Consider the following 21,220-nt stretch of genomic DNA (forward strand, 5'->3'; position numbering starts at 1 on the left):
GGTATCACTACAAGTTGAAACGAAAACACACTGCAGCATGTCTGTGGTGCATCGGAGCTATCCTAGCATGATAGCACATCGTATGCTACACCAAGACGAAGCATGTTTATTATCAGAGCAGCGTCACTGCAGCAGGTCAATGAAAATACAATCGTCCCATAAGGGTTTCTGCCAGACCTTTTCAGTCCGGGCGCCCGGCAATTCTGCAGCAACGGACAACGGACAGGAAAAACAAAAAACAAAAAATAGCGCCGCGTTTGCGGCTAATTAGCAGTTGCGCACCGCGGAGCAGCAGCAGTGGCCGCTTGGACACTCCATGTGAGCAGCACACTGCGCGGCATCATCCCCCCCCCCCTGTTCACACGTCTGAGTCACAGAGGAGAGCCAGCAGTCGTCACTTTGAATGCACCACTCCGCCGAGGAGGTCCTTGAACGCAACGTGAAATTAAATGGAAGTGTTTACACAGAAGAGGTACAATATGTTCGAACGTTAAGGCTGGATTTCTGAGGAATGTTCCATTTCACAAACAGCTGATATGGCAACGCTTGTCAGTTATCTCGACTTCTGTACCGGCAAAGTGGGTGTGACCAATCACAGCGAGTGGAATACGCACATGGATGAGACTGGGATGGAGTCAACTGAACAGAGCGTTTTTGGAGGAAGGAGGAAAAGCAAGGAAGCGGCGCAGTAAAAGACACAGATCTAAGAAGCTTTCAGTGCCGGTTATCCTGTATAGGCCCTCTAGGGGGGGCTAGAAATGAAATACGAATGAGCAAAACTGGCCGATCAACGTCCCCTTTAACAAAGAAATAAGATATTTAAAAAACTTTTTTGCTTTTCAGTGTATTTCTTTTGCTTGTTCTCGCTCTCTCTCTCTCTGTCTGTCTCTTTGGATGTAAAAATCTCAAACTCTTCTTTCATTTTCTTTTGCAATTTTCATCAACAAAACAAAAGATGAAACTGCTATTTTACAAAAACAAAACAAAATCCAACAACTTACATGTGTTTGGTGCTGAATGATGTTTTTGTTTTTGCCCCAAGAAGAGAGCAACGATTATTTTATTTTTTAAATAAATTTGAAAAATGTATTTCTAACTATATTACTAATAGCAGTCCTAATAAATACAGGAACAAAGTAAAATAAACCTGAGTGTTTAAAGTAGAGAATAGAGCCCCACCTGGTCTGTGAAGTCCTGCTGTGACACTGAACCAGTCACCGGTTCTTCAGAGTTATTGTCAGGATGATGGAATCAAGCAAAACTGATTTGCATGTTTCAAAACAATCTCTTAACAAGTCAAAGCAGCTAAATGTCCCCAGGAGGTGACGCCTCCACACACACTCCTGGAAATGTCAGGATGCTGCTGATGCTGTGCTTTGGCCTGTTTTAATGCCTCGTATCCTGATGTTCTTGTTTTATGTTCTGCTTTTAGTTTGGAGTCTTCACTGCTTGTCTGGTTTCATGTCCTGCTCCTCTGAGCTCCTCTTCCCTCTGAACACAGCAGTTGTTGTCATTTGCGTTATATTTCTGTCACCTTTATTAGGCTGATTTTTCTCTTTGAGTAATTTGCTTCTGTGACCTTTTTGCAAGAAGAATTTTAATTTTATCATCCTTTAGTGATAGGCAACCACATAAAGGCAACACACGTGACAATAATTTCATGATGTCAATGATTATATGAACACAACATATTGTTGGCAAAGGTCAACTTTACTGTATACTGAGGTTTAGCTGATGTTTAAGGAAAGAAGAAAAGAGAATGTTACTTTTAGTCCTGTATTCTAATCAAACTCCTTGTATGTTGGAACTTTCATAAAAATAATTCTCTGAAAAGCTCAAACTAAAATATATCAAACTCCCAATTTCCCCAGTAACATCTCTGAACTTTGCTGCTTTCAGTTTCACTTTGAAATCACTCCTCTTACCATAAATGAAGAAAATAGTGCTGGGCAACGATTACATTTCTTAATCGCAATTAATCGCATAATTTTTCTGCAATTAATCGCGATCAATCGAATTATACACAAAATGCAATAATGAATTCAAAGTACTCTGTAATGATCATCCTGTCCCTAGACGGGGGCAAGGACATTTTTTTTTTTTTTTTTTTTTTGCAATAAGCATAATTTTACAATAATAATTTTACAATTCTTATAATAACTTAAAATACCAAGTCTTTACCTAGATTGCCACCCCCCCAACACACACACACATACACACACACACACTAACCAATTTTATGAGCGCACACTTCCTCAAACTTCTGACCCTCAGACAGAGAAGGCAGGATAAATTCAGACACACCAAACTGTGCCTCATTATATGGGGTTCCATTTGTGTCAAAAAAAAAGTACATGTGATATGTATTGGTTGTTGGTCTATGTTGTTGCTATGTGTACTTGACTGATGTCTTGTGTTGTTGCTTTATGTATATGTGTATATGTTGCATATGTGTTTAGATGTTGCACATGTATTTGCTGTAGGGATGCACATGGTTAACCGTTTAACCGTTAACCGATAACAGGAACTTTGACCGGTTAATACTATCGGTTATTTTTTTTTAAGCCCCAGCTGGAGCGGAGCTCTCCACAGAGCCTTGTGTTCATGCACGCTGGCATTATATGACAGATATCAATGACTGCGCTGCAGATGACTCCTTAATTCACTGATTAATTCCAGGTGCCTCCATGTTGTACAGTCGGGGAGGGTGTGTGTCTTTGTGCGCATTGACGCATGTGGCACAAAACCGGCGTTACACTGAATTATATTTATCTCCAGACGCCGCGGGTCGTCCAGATTCACAGTGAAATGGTTTGGTATGAAGCCGCATCATCCAGATAAACTTTAAGCTCCATCAGAACTGTTTAAAAATCGGATTTCAGAAGCTAAAACTTTATTTTGGAAATTAATCAGAACACAGATCACCAGCGCGCTCACTCTCGACATAATTTAAAAAAACAATAGGAGATGATTGAAGCCTACAGTACTGTTAATTATATCTAAATCTTGTAGCTTTTTTTACATTTTAGATGAGAATTTGCTGTCATTGTAAATCAATCAATCAATCAATCAATTTATTTTTGTATAGCCCAGTATCACAACAACAGTTGCCTCAGAGGGCTTCAAGATGTTACATTGGTCGGTAAAGTAAAAACAGTGAATAAGCATAATGGTAATATGTCAATATTTACAGTAACGAGACAGAACGAAGCAACCACCGCCTTCGACCCTCACATCCAGCAAGAAAAAACTCCAGAAACCCAGTGGGAAAAGAAGAAATCTTGGGGAGAACCACAGTATGGAGGGATCCCTCTCCCAGGGACGGACAGCTTTGGCAACAGCTAGCATGAGACAACAAGAAGTAAAGCCTAGGACTATGTTGAGGACAGTCTGTTGGACGGTCCAGCACAAGAACCACGGATCGCAGCAGTAAAACCGAAGCCAGTCCACGGGCAGGACCGACAGGAGTGTCCTCCCTGTCCGGCTGGAGCTTGATCGTAGGCCCTCGTAATAGTGGAGTCAGCAACTGAAACTGGAGAAGACTCCCCCTCGAAGGGGGGGACAGCAGGTGAAAAGCAATGAACGGACTAAAGGGAAGAACATTCAGACATTAGAGGACAGGGCTCAGTGCACCGTACTTCCCACAGCATTCTAGCTCCTAGGGCAGCTTTGTGGATACTTAACTGTTTAAACTAGTATTTAGTTAGTATAGTTTAGTTTAGTTTAATTCAGTTTGGTTTAGTTTAATTTTGTTTAGTGTAATTTGGTTTGGTTTAGTTTAGTTTGGTTTGGTTTGGTTTGGTTTGGTTTGGTTTATTGTAGTTTGGTTTGGTTTGTTTTAGTTTAGTTTAGTTTAGTTTAGTTTAGTTTAGTTTAGTTTAGTTTAGTTTAGGATCCCTAGCTGACCTGATCATAGGCTGCATCGAAGAGAAACGTCTTGAGCCTCACCTTAAATGTGGAGACTGTGTCTGCCTCTTTGACACCACTTGGAAGCTGGTTCCATAAAAATGGTGCCTGATAGCTAAAGGCTCTTCCACCTAGTGTCCATTTAAATCTGCTGTTAAGCACCGGACAGCGCCGAGTCAGTGACTCAGCTGAGCGCACATTTCCGTGTCAGAATGGTAGGGCGTTTGCGTGTCGGAATAGCGGTATTTCGGAATGGTGATCTGTCTAAATGGTGGCGCGTCAGAATGTCGGAATGGCAGCATGTAGCCACTCAACAGGGTGTTTAAAGGTCGTCCATGCGTCGAGTCGCTTTGGAGCCTCGGCGCTCCACCGATGCGCACGCTCTTTCTGTGCGCGTTCCGCAGGCGAACTGTTCCACACATCCTTGAGAAGCTTTTCCGACACTACAGACTGTTTATCTGCTCCTTTAGAGAAAATTAAGCACTTACATTGTCAGTATGTTATCATTTAATATTAAAGTTTATTTAGCCTTTTTTTTTTCTTTTTTTCTGAATCGTGGGGGCGGCGCCGGGGCGATTCTGTCAGCAGACCTTCTCCTCCCTCCAGACAGTCTGCTGTCTCCGTCCACCAGATTTTCACTCTGGTGTGTGGAGCGATCAGGCTGGAGCTCCGGCTGCCGTCACTTTTACCGTCATGTTTTGTTTGCTGTGGCGCTCTGGCCATGCGCGAACTGCGCGCAACGCGGTCACAAATTCTGGCTGCTGTGCGGACATCCGCAGATCGGTCCGTACAGACCAATGCGCAACGCACACCCACGCAGGTATGTGAAGCATGGACGGACCTTAAATCTTAACGGTTAACGGTTATTAACCGGTTAAAGGGCGTCGGTTATCAGTCATAGAAAGGATATAAAATGTGCATCCCGAATTTGCTGCATATGTGAATATTGTAAATGTGTTTGTTGCATATGTTGCGCTCCTATGTGTCGTGGTCTTTACTCACTGATCTTGCCCTCTGCTGGTGGCTTATGAAGTTGTCTGAACATGTGTTTGTCTTCTGTGATTGGCTCATGTCGTTGCTCTCTGCTGTTGGTCCATGTTGTTGGTCCATGTCATTGGTCTATGTCGTTGGTCTGCCTGATTGCTGCTCTCGTCAGTAATCGCTGTTAAAATGATCCATGCATGATCCAATTTTTAATTCAACATTATGAAAAATATTGGTCTTTAAATTAAAGGTTTAAAATGTTTCAATTTTAAAATCGTTTTTGCCTCAGGCTTTAATCAGGGCACCTAAGAGGTCCTAACAAAAATGGTATCGGGCTGATGATGAGCGCAGTTATTGTTCTAAATCAGCATAAATCAATAAATCAAGCAGTTCGAGTCACGTCAATGCAAACATGCACAGTTAATGTTTTTCTAATGTGTTAAAACAGTTTTCAGTGTTCGTGTTTTCAGTGCCTGAAGACTTGCCCAGCGGGCCGAAACCTTTTCCGGCAAAAGACGCAATTTAAGTTTCATTCTCGTTTTTGTCATATCTGTGCTCCTTATTTCAGTTTGTGCCTTATACCAGCCTTTTCCTCGTGATTTTTATGATAATTCGGCTGAGTTCATTCTGGCAAATAATGAGGAATGGACCTTGTTTCACCGCAGAAAACGCCGCTCAGCTGGAGCGCAATGTGTGTGTGTGTGTGTGTGTGTGTGTGTGTGTGTGTGTGTGGGAAGCGGGGGGCGTGGGGGGCGTTAAGGCCTGATGAAAATATTTGTCGGCGTTAAGGAAGCAGTGCGTTAATGCGTGCCCAGACCTAGAAGAAAATAAATATCTTTAATCGCCCTCCAAAATCACAGTGCTCAATATAAATCAGTCAAAACACACTAGAACACAACTGGCAGAACAGAACACCAACAAATAATATTGTAGCATTATGACACTGAAACAAATACTGGGAACTACTTTTCTTTTGAAATCACTACGCCCAGACGCCATGTTAAGTAAGTAGTTCCGTCTTAGCAATCTTCACATAAACAACTCAATTTGGTCAGTTTGCATTAATATTTCACAGCGTAGTGAATGTGTGGATTATAACGTGTCCACCAAAGTGTTTTGGGGTTGTTGGATTGTGTATTTGATGAGTTTGACGAGGGGGAACAAAAATACCATCCACTTCCATTGTGTCTGTCCCGAAAACCTTCCCCGACTCACCTCTGGATAAACAACAGCTCGCCCTCACAAAAAAAAGTAAGTATGCTGTTCGAAATGACTAAGGAATTGCGCTAAATGGGCTAATTTACCAAAATGTTGAAGTATCGCTTTAAGACCCAAAGCATGACTGAACATTGAAAACGTATAAGAGGGTTCCAGTTTGGCAAATCCGACTTCAGCTGGATGTACTGAAGGAGCAGTGAGGAGGCGTGAAGTTTCAGAGGACAAAACGCCTCAGTGATTAACTGTGACACTAATGTCACACTCTGCTGTTCATTACAGATGTTCACAAAGCACTCCAGCTGTTCCTAATACCAGCACAGATATAGATGGAAGCACAGTGAATTAATCTCCTACAGTTCCGTTAAATCTTTTTAGAACGCAGTAAATGAAGAAAAGGAGACTAATTATGTCCGATCTTGAGGGTTTTTAACACCTTGTCAGGCGACACTGGAGGGAGCAGGATTAGATGAACTGCTGATGGGAGGAAATCACACAGCATTGTGCAGAGCTCCTCATACACACTTGAACAAAGCTTCAGTGGTACTCAGACAAACAGCAGGGGTCGGAAGAAATGGGCCGTGAAGAAAAGAGACTTCTTCATCTTGGCTGTCTTCATGAAAGAACGCTACTTTACCTGCTTTTTTCTGGTAATCTGGTGCAAGATGTCTTTTTATGAAGTGTACTCACTAAAAAGTTTAATTTCCTTTTAGGGAATCTGCAGGGAAGACAGCCACCTCCAGGAAAACATTATTTAAAGCTTTTGTATGTTTCTGCAAATCACATGCACACTGAATGAGGGGCACAACACAATCCAAGTACTCTTCGTCTCAGGTATACTGAGTGTGAAGTCTCTTCTCTTTAGACTTTACTCCTGTAAAATTTCTAAAAGATTTAAAGGCTGTATTGCTCATGTAAAACTGGCAGCTTCTGACATTATTGACATTTTAACCTGTTATGAATCCTTGAGATTATTGTGATCAATAAAAGTTGGTGACCCCAAGGTCAAGTTCTGTGGGGTTACTGTCTCCCAACCAATTCAGAGACAGCAGCTGTTCTGCCCGCTCTGCGTAAGACCACGTTCAAATCACGGCTCCAGATTGTGTTGCCAGAAGTCGGGCAGCTTCATCACAGTGGCATAAATGGCGGGTCCAGCCTGTGCTCCTGCACTGACTCATGACTCCACATACATGTTTGAATGTCTGTGGAGTATATAAAACAACTGTGCTCAGTCCCTTCCTGGGCGGTATCTCCTTCCAGCTGGGTCCTCTACCAGAGGCCTGGGAGCTGGGGGGTTCTGCAGGATCTACCAGAGGCCCGGGAGCTGGGGGGTTCTGCAGGATCTACCAGAGGCCCGGGAGCTGGAGGGTTCTGTAGGATCTACCAGAGGCCCGGGAGCTGGGGGGTTCTGCAGGATCTACCAGAGGCCCGGGAGCTGGGGGGTTCTGCAGGATCTACCAGAGGCCCGGGAGCTGGGGGGTTCTGCAGGATCTCAGCTGTTCTAGCACTGCTCTCTTCTGGACAGAGATCTCAGATGTAGTTCCTGGTATTTCCTGGAGCCATGCCTCCAGCTTGGGGTTCCTGCCCCTAGTGCCTCCATCACTACTGGCACCACTGTTGCCTTCACAGCCCACATCTTCTCCAGCTGCTCTTCCAGTCCTTGGTGTTTCTCCAGCGGTTCCTGTTCCTTCTTCCTGATGTTCTGTCACTGGGGATCACGACATCATCACTGCTGCTCTCTTCTCATGGTTCTCCTGGTTCTCCCGGTTCTCATGGTTCTCCTCCACCACTATGTCAGGCTGATCCTCGTTCCCCAGTTAGTCAGTCTGGATCATGAAGTCCCACAGATTCTGGTCTTGGTTGTTCTCCACCTCGCTTTGGGGTTTTCTCCATCTAGACTCTGGGTTCTCCAGTCCGTACTCGCCACAGGTGTTTCTGTATGCTATGCCTCAGCCTGGTTCTGGTTCCATGTCTGCCTTTCCGGCCAGCATCTTGCCCCCTGCTGTGAGGTGCTGTACTGTTTCAGGGGCTTCCTGTCTCAGTCTGCTCCTGGGGTCTGGTCTAGTGTGATCCACCCTGGCCTCTATTGATCTGGTGTTTAGGGCCTGTTCTATCAGAATCTCTGTGTTCTTTCAGTCCTTCCTTTTCCAGCCACTGATATGTTCTCTCTCTGTCAGCCACTTCTTCTATTTGTCGGTGGTTCATGCTGTGCAGGGGTTTTTCTTTCCATGATCCCTCCTCTGGCTCCTCTTTCTCACGGGGTTCCACTGTCTGAGCCATTCACTTAGCAGATTGTCATTGGGGCCATTTTCTGGATGTGTTATTGAAGGGATGATGTTTCCTCCTGGATGGTGGCTCTGACTTTCACCAGTCCTCGGCCTCCCGCACTGCACTTCATGTCCAGCCTCTGGATGCTGGACTTCAGGTTGAGCCCTCCGTGCATTGTGAGGAGTTTCCTTATCTTGATTTCAGTAGCTTGCATCTCTTCCAGTGGCCAGGATATTATATCAGCTGGGTATCTGATCACTGGTAGGGCAGACATGGTAATTGTCTGGAATTTATTCCTGTCACTCAGCTGACTGTTCAGGACCTGTCTCACCCTCTGGAGGTATTTGGTTGTAGCTGACCTCCTGACCTCCACGCTGCTTCTTCCTGGTATCCTGGCCAGTGGTATCCCCAGGTATTTGTAGCTGTCTTCCACATTTCTGATGTTGCCTTCAGGTAGTTCAACCCCTTCAGCAGTGATCCCTCTCCTTGATACCATCTGCCAACACTTATCTTGTCCGAATGATATCCAGATGTCATTGCTGTATATCCTACTGAGGTGGATCAAGGAGTCGATGTCCCGCTCACTCTTGGCATGCAGCTTGATGTCATCCATGGAGGGGACTGTTCCACTGCGGGATTGGTTCCCGTATCCATTCTTGGTGATTATCTGGCTGAGGGGGTTCAGGCCTCTCCAGAACAGCAGGGGGGACAGAGTGTCTCCTTGGTATATGCCACATCTGATGCTCTCCTCTACCACTGGCTTCAAGTTAGCTTACAGAGTTCTCTTTCCAGGCCTCATTGAGTTTCCGAGGAAGGTTTTCAGTTCCCTGTTGATTCCGTACAGTTTCAGGCATTCCAGTATCCGTGTGTGCGGCGTTGAGTCGTGGGCTTTCTAGTAATCAGTCCAGGCGGTGCACAGGTTGGTGTTTCTGCTCTTACAGTGTTGTGCAGTCACCCTGTTGACCAGTAACTGGTGCTTGGCTCCTCTCCTGTTATTGCCAATTTCTTTCTGGGCTCTGCTCATGTATTGTTCCAGGTTCCTGTTCATCTTAGCCACTATGATGCCAAATAGGAGCTTGTGTGTAGTGCTGAGGCAGATTAAAGGCCGGTAGATGGATGTTATTGTTTCCTACTGGGGGTAACCTCAAGGACTGTTGGACCTTGGGTCAACCACTGTAGATGGTTCCCAACCTTGTGGCTGCAAGGCGTTCATAGAATGCAGTTAGCTTCTTCAGCTCAGTCTCTGCCCTGGGTGGGTCTACTGTGGTACTGCTTTGTCACAGAGAGGATACCTTTGCTGGATTGTTGGAGAATGTGTTTATTCTCCTGGCTTCCACTTCTCTTCTGTATCTCTTTTGGTGGGTAGCTTGGGCTGTGAGTCTTTGCTTAGCAGTCTCCAGTGACTCGGCTGTGGACAGCTTGCTATATTTCTTGGACAGTTCCTTCTTAAGCTTCACGTCTCTGTTCAGTTCTGTCAGGAGGCTTACTTCTTTCTATGTGCCTTGATTTTTGCCTCCAGCCTTCTTTTCCATGGAGGCTCTGGGTTCTGGCTCATGCTGTTCATCTTGTACCCAAGCATCTCTAGGACGACTGATGAAATACTGCAGATCATTTGGTTGGTCTCAGTGATGGTCTGGGTAGGGATACTTAGCAGTGCTTTGCTTACATCGTCTAGTAGATATCTTTCCGGTGGTTGATGCTGTAATCACCTACATACTGACCTGGCATCAGTGACTGGTGACTGATGACTGCTGAGCTCAGTGTGTTACAGCATTAGTTTTGGTGCTAAAGGTTGTGGATTCAAACACTGGTCAGGAAGAGGAATGATCAGTGCCATTAAGCAAGGATGAGATCAGAAAACATACAAACATGTAATTTACACTTTTAATTTTTCTACAAAGAGTCATCCTGTTTCTGGGAATCAGATCTTTCAGAAAGATGTTTTCAGTCACACAAACATACCAAATCAGTCACCAGTGAAACAATTGCAATGAGGATAAGATAGAAGAATCTTATCTCTTAGATCTGGAATTGAAGGCCATTCTGAGGACAGAGCATCGTGAAGACGGTACACTTTTTCCAAAGACATTACTTGTTGAGATCTCCTTCTGTGTACTTCTTGTCTCTTATTTTTGGAAACACTGATGTTTTGTGTTTATACCTTTGGGGGGGAAAAAATCTCAATATAAACTCCAGTCAGAAGAGAGCAGAGCTCCACTTTCTGCAGTCAACTGATTCTACGAGGCTGTGCCATTAAAAATTCATAAGCCTTCTGATTCAAGATGTAAAATAACAGACTACCTTAATATGTTGGAATCAGTGCCTCTGGGCTGAAACTGCATGGAAATATTACCATATGGAGCTGTCAGCAGCCACAGCTTGTTGCATACATTCCTGTGGCATTTAAATCACTTCTCTTTTGAAACATGCAGTCAGTATTCACAGCGATACAGCAGGTGTAATAACTATGTCGAAGCTCAGAGATAACAAGAACAATACAGAGAAATGATGTGAGGGGAAAAGCCTCATTTGATTGTCATCTTGTCATGTGCTTCCCCTTTCATTCGTTCCAATAAAGGTTTACGTTTAGATGTCAAGTTCTCAGAAAAAAAGCAGGTGAACTGCTATCATGTCAGGAAGTAAATGAGAGAATTCAAATCGTATCAATCCAAGACCAACTGTTTTCAGAAACAGGCATGTTGGATTTAAAGGAGTCATATTATGCTATTTTTCAGTCACGTCATATAGGTCACGGAAGCCCAAAAACATAGTATATAAGTTTGTTTGCCCCAAATTCATCCTATGTTCGGAGTTTTAGCAGTTTAAAAAGTGGCTCTGAGGAGCCCTCTTCAGAACAGCCTGTTTTTGACAGCCTACTTTCCGGGATCAGGGTTGGGGAGTAACGGATTACATGTAACGGCGTTACGTAATCAGGATACAAAAAAATTGTAACTGTAATCTGTTACAGTACGCGCCAAAAATATGTAATCTTGTTACAGTTACTTCTGATAAAAACACGGATTACTGAGCGGGATTACTTTTGAAAATCAGACGGAAAATACCAGCAACAACAGATGTGTCGTATACAGACATTGTGACACTTTACAGCACCTTACAGCACTTTACAGCACAAACCGCCATATTGTAGATCCATAAACAATAAACACCGTAGATATACAGTATAAATGATAGACACCGCATCGACTGCTGTCTTGGAGCAGCCTCCCGCTCTACTACTTTTAACGCGCTCTTCTACGTTTAACCGTGAATTAAACAACCCGCGTTGCCCTGGATTTTACCACCTGCTGCTGGAGTCATGGCTGCTCCAGGGAGAGAAACTCATTCTTTGGCTGGAAACGGAGACATTTTGTATTTAAATCAGATGAGGCCCAGAACTGCTCTGTACAATGTAAACTCTGCCTCCCAGCCGTGAAAATGCTCTCAACATCCAGGAACTCATCAAACCTGAAGACACATCTACAGGTATGAAACACACCTGAACTCACAGTGAAGCTAAAGTGTTCTTAGCCTGCTAACCTGTCAGTAACCTGCTGCTGAGAACCACAGCCTCACCAGGCTGAACTCAGAGGAATCTGATGGAGGCAATAATATCTTCAGCCTGTATGGAGGATTTATTAGAGACTGCATGTTACCTTCTGTCACTGAGGAATGAATCAACTCTGAACTCCTGGAAAAAATACTTTGCATGGCCGACCTGAACACAAAACACTGCTCCTCACTGCAGCAGTACAGCTACACAGCAGACTGAGGATATAATATGAATGTGTGTTAACATGTCAGTGCGGCTCCTGGTGCTGCTGGACTGTAGAACTACTAGAGGAACACAGTCTGAACTGATGGTTCTGATCCTGAGTCAGAAAGACAGAAAGTCAGATTCTCAGTAGGTTTAGAGGATGTCATGTTGTTGGTATTAATTGGGGCTGAACACAGAGTTCAGCAGAGTTCAGAACACTCAGAGCATTTAGTGTTTACTGTGTAGAGTTGTTGTCAATACACTGTGAGGACGACACATCATATTTGTCTTTATCTTTTATGTTTGCAAGTGAAGTAATCTAAAAGTAACTAAAAGTAATCTGGTACGTTACTTTTTAATTGAAGTAATTAGAGTAAGTTACTGATTACATGTTTTGACAAGTAACTTGTAATTGTACTGGATGACAATTTAAAAGTAACCCTCCCAACCCTGTCCGGGATGCACTTGAACACATCTGGCCACACCCACCTCATAAATTCACTGTCATTGAGAAAGCCAGGAACTTACACCGGAAGTTTCACAATAAAACACAATGCACGACCTCACAGACGTAAACTTTTTCCTATATGTTGTTATTACGCCGCCTCGGAAGGAGAGAATCAGCTGAACAGGGTCCAGACAGCAGCAAATGCAGAAATTACCGTTTTTATATAGAATGAACCATACAAAAGTAACTATTGGATAAAGAAAATCACTCATTTGAGATCAAAACATAAACCATGTACTTACCCTTGCTGGAAGTGCTATAAATTACAGATCAATGTGGCTGGACGAGCAGAGCGACCTTGCAGAAGCGAAATGAGGTGGTTTTTTTTTTTTTTTTTTCTGTTTATATCATGTGTTGTTCCTGTGATATCGAGAGCACAAGAGCCTCTCAGAGGAGCAGCCCTCCCCATCCGGATGGCGCTGCCGGTGTGCGTAGACTTTCGGAGCGCGGCCCGCACGCAGTGCGCCTCAGCCAGCTTCGGGACCTCCGGAGCCTCCCGCCGGGGAGAGAGCTCCAGAAGGCGTGCGGCGGGTCCCTGAGGGCCCCACAGCCCACGCATGGTGCGCCTCCGCCGCCTCAGGACATCCGGAGCCTCCGTGAAGCAGCTCCGACCCAATCAGCCCCAACTCGGCCCCTGGAAGTGAGGCACCCAGGCGCCGTGACAGCCGAGGGCGAGCCAAAGTGCCTCTCTGCTGGGAAGAGGAGCTCCGCAACGTTCCCAGCCAAGCTAATTGTGGCTAAGTTAGCGAAAACTGTCAGCTTGTCTACCGTCTTCAGGTGGGTCAGCTGTAGGGTAATTACATGGTTTTTACAGTGTAAAAACATGTGGCAGGCTAACTATGTGTTTTACAGTGTAATTACATGTGTTACTGTAACACATGTAATTACACTGTAAAACGCATATAATTCCACTGTAAAATGCATATAATTAAGCTGAAAACGCATGTAATTACACTGAAATGCATGTAATTACAGTGACGCATGTAATTACACTTTAAACGCATTTAATTACAGTAGGGCATGGAGTCACACTGCAAAACGCATGCAATTACACTGTAAAACACATGTAATTACAGTCACGTATGTAATTAATTGTAAAGTGCAAGTAATTACACTGTAAAACGAATGTAATTACAGTAATGCATGTAATTACGTTGTGAAGCGCATATAATTACACTGTAAAACACATGTAACTAAACTGTTAAGCAGATATAATTACTGTAAAGCACATATAATTACACTGTAAAACGCATGTAATTACACTTTAAAACGCATGTAATTACACTGTAAAAGGCATGTAATTGCAGTAACGCATGTAATTGCATTGTAAAGTCCATATAATTGCACTGTAAAATGCACGTAATTACAGAAATGCATGTAATTACGTTGTAAGGCACATATAATTGCACACTAAAATGCATGTAATTACACTAATGCATGTTATTAAGTTGGAAAATGCTTGTATTTTCAGTAACGCATGTAATTACACAGTAGAACACATGTAATTCGCCGTAAGATGTTTGTAATTATGTGGTAAAATGCATATAGTTACTGTAATGCATATAATGATGCTGTAACCCACACTGCATGCATTATACAGTAAAACGCATGTAATTACACTAACGCATGTCATTACATTGTAAAACGTATGTAATTACAGTAACGCATGTAATTACGCTGTAGCGCGCATGTAATTACACTGTAGAACGCATGTAATTACGTTGCAAAGTGCATATGATTACGCTGTAAAATGCATGTAATGCATGTGTTTTACAGCATAATTACATGCATGCTACTGCTTAATCATCTGCGCTTTGCAGTGTAGTTACGTGTGTTCCATTGTATTTACATGTGATTTACAGTGTACATACATGTGTGTTACAGTGTAGTTATATGTGTGTTCCAGTGTAATTTCATGTGTTGCTGTAATTACATGCCCCCCCCCCCCCCCCCCCCCCCCCACACACACACACACACACACACACACACACACACACGCACACACACACCCCTGTTATATGCTATTTTTATGATATGTTTTTGTTGTTCATGATGTTGAAATATTTTTGTCCAGCAGTCTGGACATTTGTGGCATGGAGAGCAGCATGAAGCCAAACTTGTGTTGTCTGACAAAATGAACACCTGCAATTTCCATTGGACTGCCACTTTAATTAAAAAACATTAAAAGCTACAGCCCACACCATGTTGATAGTGACTGATGCGGAGTGGGGGACAGTGTTTTCTCCAGTTTCCGAACAAATTAAGCACAAGAAAAATGTTTTCTGCCTGCACAAGAATCCTTTGTATTCTTGGATACACAATGGGAACACCATCAGAGAAATCCAATAAACAACAGAAAGTTTTCATTGGAGAGCATAAATTACAGTTGGTTGTGGAATTAAGTCTCTGTCTGCCAGAAACACACGTGCACACATGGGCTCATTAATTCACCACAGGAGGCGATACACAGAAAACAGCCTCAGCCGGCAGAAAAAGCATATGAACCCGATTATGGAGGTTTTGTTAAAGTCCAAATCCAAAGGTCAAACATTTCAAGTCATCCAGAAATCTCACTGGCTTATTTGATCTCCGCTGTCCACAAGATCGAGAACCTCCCAAACTGTGGTACGCGTACCACTGGTGGTACATGAGCTCCCTCTAGTGGTACGCGAGGGAATCACAGAAATGTATATATTCTTTGAAGATTAGTTAAAAGTCAGAACTTTCAGAAACAAATAATACCACCAAAATACATAGTAATTTCAAATTAAAACACGTCAAATCCACTGTAATTCACATTTAGTTTTTCTCTTCTAATATAATGTGTCGGACTGTGACGTGTTCGCGTTCAGTCACGTAGTAGTCATCGACGATTAAACGAGCTTAGCTTCACCGTCATGAGCGTGCAGAGGTGAAACGAGAAGTCTGAAAACTCTACAAATGTGGCTCCAAACAGGAGAAATTAGGAAAAGAAGTGCAGAACAGGAGGAGAATACAACGAGCAGCCCGACTGAAAATTAAATTGACGACACTGAAGCGAACACGAGGCTATCAGGTGGCTAATTAAGCAGCGTAGCCGAAGCGTCACCGGCATCTGCTAGCGCTAGCAACAAACGACGCTGCATGAGTGCGCACGCGCGAGAGAGAGAGAGGGAGAGAGAGAGAGAGAGAGAGAGAGAGAGAGGATGTAAGCGAGAGGGAGAGTTGCCATTTGTGTGTGACAGTTCCAGTGTTGTGCCTTTGCTAACTATGGCTGACAGAATTAAACAAAAGCATAAAGAACAAGACTATTACAAATATACCTACTTCCTGTGGATGTTTTTTTTTTTTTTTTTTGACTGAGGTCATAATGGTGGTACATAAAGGCAAATTTTTTCTGAGGTGGTACTTGGTTCAAAAAGTTTGAGAAACACTAATCAAGAAGTCTCGTTCTGTGACAACTCCAAAGTTTCAACAGCCTCCCCGGCACAGTGTCTGACTCGTGTTACTTTGAATTCCAGGAACAACAATGCGTGCAGTCAAAAATACTCAAGCGGAGTTGACACTTAACGTCACGGACACAGCACTGGCTGAAGTAGCTCAAAGGCCAATCAGCAAATCACATGACAGAACTGACAATGGATTTCATGGAGACATGGTCCAGCTGAAGGTGATGGCCAGCACTGTCAGCAAAGATAAGCTTAGACACTGAAAGCACCACTCATCACTGTGGCTGTGATCGTATAGAGGTCAGTACTCTGCGTTGTGGCCGCAGCAACCCCGGTTCGAGTCCGGGTCACGGCAGTCGTTAGTCAAGTCTTCCGGCGGGCGTCACTCCTTTGCTTGATCCGTCCTTCACATGTGGATGGCGTGACTCCACACAGTGCTCCCCTTCTCTCGAACTCTGCTGTGAGGAAGATTGATCTTCTGTCGAGTTTCACCTTCAGTGGCATCCTTTTAAACATGCACCATCCATTTCAAAGTGAACTGGAACGAGCTCTCTGTGCTTTTCAGCAAATTGTGGATCACTGAATGTCCGACTCTTCAATTCAGCTTCATTTCAATCGCGCCAGACCACCAACCTCTGGGATCCTGGAGGGAGACCGGGGGTGGAGGGTGCGACAGAGACTACAGGTGGTGAGACTTCATAGACCAGAAGGACACGGGTGAAGGACACCTAGTAGAGAAACACGTTGAGTGTGAAAGCAAAGTTGAGAAGCTCAGTGTATAGGTCCCCCAGCAGTCTTGACCTCGAGCAACTTCACTAAGAAAATGGTGCAGGGAGGCCTAAACAAGCCCCAACTGTCAGCTTTACTGAATGGAAAGATCTTAAGCCCAGCCTTGAAAGTACAGACTGTGTCAGCCTCTCGAGTGAAATCTCCGGGACCGTCCGGGTCCACATGACCCGAGCCGGCAAGCTGAAATGCTCTGCCTCCCGTTGTACTTTTCGAAAACCTGGGAACCTCCACTAGGCCAGCTCTGTTAAATTGAGGGGATCTCCTGGGACTTGCAATATGGGAGTACCAGCTCTTCAAGATATGATGGTTCTCAGTGGTTAGAGCTTTATTGGCTAAAAGATGGACTTTACATTCTATGCTACATTGAACGTGAAGCCAGTGAAGAGATGCTAGTAATAGGGTGTTGTAATCTCTCCTGTTGATTCTTGTTGATCAGAGCATCATGGATGCACATATGAATCTTACCTTTGAAGTGGTTCACGGACGTTGCCTCAGTACTGGTTTTGAGTGACTTTTCTGGTGAAAATCAGCCACCCAAGTGGGCTAGTGGCGCTACCTGGGAGCCGTCCGGCTGCTTTTCCTCGTCGAATCGCGTCTCCGCGTCTCCAGCTTTTTCAGCCAATCTCCTTCTCTCCAGCCCAGAATTGCCCAGAATCCCCGACCCAATCCGGAGCAAGATTGTCCAGAATTTCTCACAGCAACCAATCGCGTATCTCCAGCCCCAGAATTTTTCAGCCAACCGACGTCTCTTCTGCCCAGAATTGCCCAGAATCACCCACCCAATCCAGATCTGAGCACGTGACTTCTCTCGACCAATCGATGTCCGGCTTACTACTGGATCGCTAAACAACCAATGACAGGACTCGTATCAAGTCACTATGGACCCGCTGCCGGTGGCTTCCTCCTCCTCAAACTCCGTGGACAAACACCGTGGCTTTGCACATCAAGGTAAGTTGATATTAACTTTCTTTTAGTCTTTTTCAATAAGCTACACATGTGACACCGCTATGATCACAAGAGAGAAACGGCCGTGGCATCGTGGTGACTCTGGAGTTATTTCATTCATTCATTCGTGTTATCCGTGCTTGTTGTTTTGATTGTGTTATTTAGATGCTTGTTTTTTTCACTTCAGAATACCTATAGTTTTTTAAGCTGTTTTAGCTATTTAAAGTGCTGCTTTTGCTTTAATTGTTACCGTAGCCACAGGAGTATTATTTAATTTTGCAATGTGCCAATTAACTTCAATGAATTTATATATTTGACGTTTCCTGAGAGCTTCTCTGAGCTCCAGAGCCACATTTTTAGCCTGACTTGACTGGAACTGCAATGACTGAAGTCCTTTTTTACTGCAGCTTCACTGTGCTGTCTTATTGGCAAAAATATCAGCTGAGAAATTTAACTGAAAAGCTTTTATTAATTTGCAGTGTCACCTCAGTAAAGTCCCCCCACACACACAAAAAAGAAATGAGAAAAAACACTGAGGTTAACTATGCATTAAAGAATATACATACAATATGTTAGAATTTGTGCTTTTTAAACTTATGTACCTCCAAATAATAATGACAGTAATATAACACATATCAGTAAGAGCTGTTTCTCAGGCATAACTCTGGCTGGACTTCTTGGTGTGACGTGTGCATCTATTCCTTCTTCCAAACAGAAGAAGCACAGAGCCATGGGGGATGAGGGGTGGGTTTCCACCCTGCAAAGGTTTGCTGCTTCCAGCTTTTGGCTCTGAGGCAGGAAACAGACCAGCACCACCAGAAGAAGTGGCCTGATCTTTATCTGAAGGTAAAGTTGGAAATAATCAGCTTAAGTGTGCACTTAAGAATAAACTTAATTTAAAAAAGTGTGAGGCATTATAAGATATATTCAGATTGTATTGTAGACTGAGAATTGCCCAATGCAGCTGAGGGACGGTCATCTTTGTTTGGCCAGATGCAAACATGTAGCTGTGGTTTCCATGCACAGAGGGTGTTGTTAGTATCTCATGAAATGAATGTGTGCAGGTGTTTTATTAATTTTCCTTCCCTGTGCTCTTGCAGCCTTCCAGCAGCGTCCCGGTCACTTCCCCCAGCGCTCCAGATCATCCAGGTCCGTCAGCAGCAGCATCTGGACAGACTGCTCCCAGGCCCTCTTTGACTTTGGCATTGGTAAATATGAATGATGTTACAGGTGTTGGTCATGTCAAAAATATTTAGAGAAAACATGTTGACGATGCTGCATTGACCCCAAACCTGAGTTTGGCGAGAAAACATGTCTTCAAGGTAACATAGCAGCAGCACTAACAGCCTCTCAGTCCAACATTTCAATGGGATTGTTGAACTGCTTCATAGTCACTGACAGTCTCACAATCCATTGTCATTCGTGATGTTTTGAGCTGTTCTCTCTTCCTCTCTCATCAGGCCTGCAGTTCCTCTGTGTCCTCTGTCACATTCAGAACCACGACAAGCAGAGCACCGTCACCTGTCTGCAGTCCAGGACCTCATCAGCCTCATCCTCAGCTCCTCAAACCCCCCTGTCCTCTACAACCACCTCTGTGTCCATCTGCTCCACCTCCGACTGCTCCACCTCCAACTGCTCCTCCTCCGACTGCTCCCTCTGAGCTCTCCGCATTCGACACTCTTCACGCTCCAGCAGCAGAAGCACAGCCTGCTCCAGGTTCTGAGCCTCGCTGGCTCCCAGCAGAGATGAATAAAATAGACCTGCTCAGGACCAGAGATGGATTTCAGCCTCCATCTGGAAAAACCAGCAACTGCAGTTAGACCTGAAGTTGTGGTCCACACCACCAGAGCCTGCTCTCATTTCTCACCAGTTTCCTGCTCCAGAGTCGTTTTTCACCCACAGGCTCCTCCTGTGGACTGGATCACTGTGGGAAGTGATTCTGCACTGGCCTGTATGCAGAGAGCAGCTCACCGGTGCCGGTGTCCACAAGAGAGCTCGGACAGTCCTGGATGTGTTCAGTGATTTTTTTTTTTTTCATTTTCTTAATGGTGTTGTATGTAATTGTGTTGAAATACTTTGCTGTACATAGTTAGCTCATATATCTCTTTGTGTCATATACAAATGATGTTTGTCTTTTTCTATAAATCTGGCCTTTCTTTGTGCAGCAGTGCTTTTGGTTTGTTATTCACATAAATATCTGTTTAAAAAGGGAAAACAGACAGACCTTTTTGTATTGTCAAGATAAAATGACATGTCAAGATCATGTATTTAAAATAGTAACTGATCAAATTTACCTTATTAAATAAAAGGGTATCATTACAACTAGAAAAGCTTTTTAAAGAAAGCCAGTCTTCTTATATAGCTTTGTTAAGATCAGGGTTATAAAAGCTCTTTTAATGCAGGTCTGACCAGACAGCAACACATTTACAAAAGGTGAATAATATTTTCATGGCAAACTTAGTTTTATGTCAAAGTTGAACAGTATCCACTCAGAAGTAGTTCACATATTTGGGTCGTCAGCGGGGCTTGAACCAGCGACTTTTGGAGCAACATCTTCCCCATCAAACACACAGTCCCTGACAGATTTTCCCCATATATTTGAAATTTCAGGAAGAAATTAGATCTAAGTAGATCATAAAGGCAGTAAAAAGGCAAGCAAAAGTGAAAGAAGCTGTCAATTCTCCTTTATTCTCCTTTTTTTCCCTTCTTCTTCTCCTTTTTCCTTCTCCCCCTTCTTCCCCTTCTTTTCCCTTCTTCCCCCCCCTAGACAGACTATTGTTCCCCAGCTTTGGCGCAATGGATAACGCGTCTGACTACGGATCAGGAGATTCCAGGTTCGACTCCTGGCTAGCTCAAAAAAACCTTTAGGGAATTTCACACGTGACAACTCTGGTGCTCCAGATTGCCCCTCATCTTGAAGTGCATGGACCCCAAAACAACAGTGTTGTCTTGCACATGTTGACACCGTACAACATTTCATCACAATGCGATTGTTTTGTTTGGGACAACAACACGATTGCTGTGCAATGGCCCCCAAAATCCCGTTGAAGCCAAAACATCTGAGCAGAGTTGACAAGGAAAGCAGGCTACTGCCCATTTCTTTCAAAAAATTCACAGCAATACTGAGTAAAGGATAACTCTTCCAAATGCACACACAGGTCACCCCACCTCTGCTCAATGCTCCTTGCATCGTCAAGCTGCAGAAACAGCATATCCACCCGATTTTGGAGGTTTCTTAAAGTCCAAATCCAATGGTCAAACATTTCAAGTCATCCAGAAATCTCACTGGCTTGTTTGATCTCCGCTGTCCACAAGATCTAGAAGTCTCGTTCTGCGACAACTCCAAAGTTTCAACAGCCTCCCCGGCACAGTGTCTGACTTGTGTTACTTTGAATTCCAGGAACAACAATGCGTGCAGTCAAA

Source organism: Salarias fasciatus, chromosome 5, assembly GCF_902148845.1.
Source record: "Salarias fasciatus chromosome 5, fSalaFa1.1, whole genome shotgun sequence".
NCBI lineage: Eukaryota > Metazoa > Chordata > Actinopteri > Blenniiformes > Blenniidae > Salarias > Salarias fasciatus.